The 4,153-nt window shown below is 35.9% G+C and overlaps 1 pseudogene; it reads left to right on the top strand.

Moving 5' to 3' along the window:
* Positions 1-1,460: 1,460 nt before the first annotated feature.
* LOC106962230 (uncharacterized) lies at positions 1,461-3,542 on the top strand (annotated as a pseudogene).
* The last annotated feature ends 611 nt before the right edge of the window (positions 3,543-4,153 follow it).

The following is a 4,153-nucleotide window of genomic DNA, read 5'->3' as shown; positions in this document are numbered from 1 at the left end:
AATTTATCTACACAAGAAGGAGGTAATTAAACTATTTAATTCCAGTGTTTTGTACCTGTGGCACATCTATAAACTGCAAGACAGCGGCCTAGAGGACTGGAGTTTGACACCCCTGCTGTAGATGTGGGTAATGGTTTTAGATCTCTTTTTTTTTTTTTTTTTTTTTTTGTTTAAAGAATTTTTTAAATTTTAAAATTTAAACTTTACCATGAATTACAAATGTTTTTTACAGTACTCTAAGGAGAGGAAGTAAATGTTCAAATTCAGTGGATTCAGTATTTTGAATTTAAATTCAAATCATTCAGTTGAGCTGTGAAAATTTTTTTCCCTCATTTCTGAGATAATGCCTCTGAGTGAAGAGATAAAACTAAATCTCTCATTCACTGGCACAGAAATGCAACAAATTATTAACTTGGACCAATTTCATTGATCAGAGTTTTCATCTGCTGGATCAGGAATCTGCAACTTGCAGCTCCAGAGTCACTAGAGGCTCCTTGGTTCTGTGGCTAAATTAATATTAACATTCTTTAGTATGAATAATAACAACAAAATAGAGCATTGAGTTTTGTGTTTTGTTTTTGTTTCATTGCTTTTTTCTTGTGCTTCCATGCAAAAACATTGGAGCCCCCTCAATAAATTTGATCTAGAACCTCCACTGGTGCTCATGTTGAAGGAAGTAAATGTTCAAATTCAGTGGATTCAGAATTTTCAATTTAAATTAAAAAATACTTTATTATTCCCAAAGGGAAATTAAATGTTGTTGTAGCTTAATTTAGATTCAGTCATCAAATAAAAATAGATTAACAATAATAATGTTATTAATAATTATTATAATGTATGTAGTAGACATCATCATAATATTATTATTATTAGCAATAATAATAATAGATTCAGTTATATTCAATAACCATTCACATCTTCTATGAGAACATCACATGTTACACTCAGCATAACATTGTTGAAGTTTATCTTTTGGAAAATGTTTGAGAATCACTTGAAGAAAATAAACTTTAAATCAGATTTAAGATGCAAAGCAGTTTTATTGTTTCTTGGTAAAACAAACAAAATTGTATGATTATTTTCAGGGAAAGGCTTCAGAAACAGAAAACCAACATAGAGCTAGAGAAATTAGACAAAGTGTAAAAACAATCACTTTTGCTATCTTTTACTAAATCTCTGGCATCTCTAAAGATGCCAGAGATTTGTCTTTAGACACATCAATGAACTAGAGATGCCAGTTCACTGGCACTTCTAAAGTAAAAACACAAAAGTTACATAAAATGATCTAAATTACAAAGTTCATGCAATAGATTCACCTTTTGTGTACTTTAGCCTTTCTCTTTTAACTACTAAAAGCTTTGCAACTGTTTTTTTCTGTGTAATCAACATGGCTGTCAGTAAAATTGAGTTGCATTTTTTTTTATTGACTGAACTAAATTATTATTATTGTTTTCTATTTTGTTGGTTTAGGTGGAAAAGTTCCTCCAGACCATTTAAGAATAGTGATGATTGGAGGATCATTGGCTGGTAAAAGCTCAACAGGAAACCACGTTCTTGAAAAATATATATTTAATGTTGATAAAAATGGTTACAGAACAACAACCCGCAGTGAAATCAGTCATGGTGTGGTTGAAGGAAGGCGGCTCACAGTGGTCGATTCTCCTGGATGGTTTTACATCAACACCCTTCAGGAAACCAGTGAGATGGATAAACTGGAAATAGAGAGCAGTGTGAATCTGTGTCCTCCAGGACCACATGCTGTGCTGCTGGTTATTGATCTGGAGACTGCTATGAGTGCCTCATATCTGAGATCTGTTCAGGAACACATGAGTCTGTTTAGAGAAGACATCTGGAAACACACACTTGTTCTGTTCACCTATGGAGACTGGTTAGGAGTGAAGACTGTAGAGGAGCGAATAGAGAGTGATGAAGGTCTGCAGTGGATAGTGAACAAGTGTGAGAACAGGTATCATGTCCTGAACAACAAGGACCACAGTGATAAGACTCAGGTAAAGGAACTACTGGAGAAGATTGAAGAGATGTGGGCAGGAAATGAAGATCCTTACTATGAAGTGGAGCTGGACCGAGCAGCAGAGCTAGAAACCAAGAGAGAGACTGGAGACAAGATGGCCAGAAGGTTGAAGACGATCAATGAGAGAAAGACAAGAGTCCTGAAAGAGCTGATTGGAGGTAAGTAATAAATAGGACATATTTTAAAAGAGTCATGTAAAATGAATCTTTTAGTATTTTAAACAGTGTAATTTTTGTTTCTTTTCAGGTAAGTTACATCCAATCACTGACATCAGGATTGTTCTTGTTGGCCAAAAAAGTTCGGGGAAAAGTATAGCTGGAAACACAATTCTGTTCAAGGATTGTTTTAGCGTGACTTCTCACAGAGCTTGGTTGAAAAAGGTAAAAACATGCTGACTAAGAAAAAAGATTTCATACTTTCTAACATCCAAACTGTAGATGTCCAGTTGGTAAAATACATCCAAAAATATATTTATTTTTTATTATTTCAGAACTACCAAGATCAGAGAGAAACTTCAACATGTGTGAAACATGAAGGAAACTTTGATGGAGTAAAAGTCTCAGTTGTTGAAACTCCAGGCTGGTTCTCAGACCCAACACCACCTGACTGGATCAAAGATGAAGTTCTCCACAGTGTCTCCATGTGTTCTCCTGGACCTCATGTTTTTCTCCTGCTTGTTCCCATCCTCAGATCTTTCACAGAGAAAGATCTCAAAGCTCTGGTGGAGATCATGAAGCCATTAACAGAGAGAGTGTGGAGACACTGCATGGTGGTTTTTACCTGGGGAAACTGGATCAATGACGTCCCTGTAGAGAATTACATCATCAGAGAGGGAAAGGAGATTCAGGAGCTTCTGGAGAAATGTGGGAACAGATACCATGTTATAAATCCTAAAAGTTCTGATTATTCTGTTCAAGTCAAAGAATTGTTCCAAAAAATTATTGACATGGTAAAACAAACCAAAAAATGCTTCAATAAAGGCAAAGAAAATAAACTTTGGATTCTACCTTTGCAAGCAAAACAGATAGAAAAGGAATGGAACAGGAGAGAACAGGAGCTGATAGAGCGAATGATGAAAGCTTTAGCAAAGGAACCAGAAGAATCAACAGAACCTCCTGCAAAGGCAGCAAATAGCATGGATGAGTTTTACATTCCAGACTGTAAGTTGTATATAGTGAAGAATTAGCATTTGAGTTTCTACATATTCTTGACTACATCCACTGTTCTTTAGAGTAATGCTTTCATTTTGTGTTTCAGTGAGTGGAGATGTTGCCTCGGAATATGGGAGCATTTCAGAGAACAGGAGACGACGAGGACATGGCCAAGTTGCTGAATGGCTGACCAAGACAGTCAGAGCATCAGCAATCAGCTCTGGAATCGGCAGCATCTGTTCCTCAAACACTTGCATGGAAAACTTTGATGAATATTCTCCCGTAGATAAAAATCATCCACCAATGGCCTCATTCTCACAAAACAGTGAAGAAGATCCTCTGAGCATGTTCTCCAAGCTCTCAAAGATTCAACGAAGAAACTCTTGTTAGGCCAAAGAGCTACAGTAGAAAACTTATTGGAATCTGAGGACTCATATGATGCAACATAAAAATACGAGCTCTGTAACCTCTAGACCAGCCTTGATCACAAGACTTTGCATTTTTTCTATGCCTTGTCTCAGTCTGAGACACATTGATCTGATTTCTCTCATGACCAGTCAAGAATACAAGTGCAACATCCATTTTGTTTTGTTTTTACAGCAAATTACTGTGCAAGTTTGGTTGCATTCAATTTTATTTTACAATCATTATCACATCCAGCTGCGCCTTGTGAAGCAAGAATGAGAAAATGAGAAGGATATGGAAACAAGATGAGGAAACATTGTGCATACCTGTATATACGACAACACAGAGTTGGTATATTGAATATACCAAGAACAGCTTAACGCTACAGAGACTTTGATAGCATCCAAATGTACTAAAGAGGTAATGGTTTTCTAAACAAAGTTCCTGATGGTTATTTGTTATCTGGTTGAGTTAAAGTAATCTCTGTTGCTGTGGATTTATATATTTGCCATATTATCCTCTCTTCAATGTGTGAAACAATTTTCTATTTCTGTATTTTGATTCA

This window comes from Poecilia latipinna, unplaced genomic scaffold, assembly GCF_001443285.1.
Source record: "Poecilia latipinna isolate Pla-1442-1.1 unplaced genomic scaffold, P_latipinna-1.0 Scaffold1388, whole genome shotgun sequence".
In the NCBI taxonomy this organism is placed as follows: Eukaryota; Metazoa; Chordata; class Actinopteri; order Cyprinodontiformes; family Poeciliidae; genus Poecilia; species Poecilia latipinna.
The sequence above is the reverse complement of the archived record's forward strand: the minus strand, read 5'-3'. Positions and strand labels throughout refer to the sequence as shown.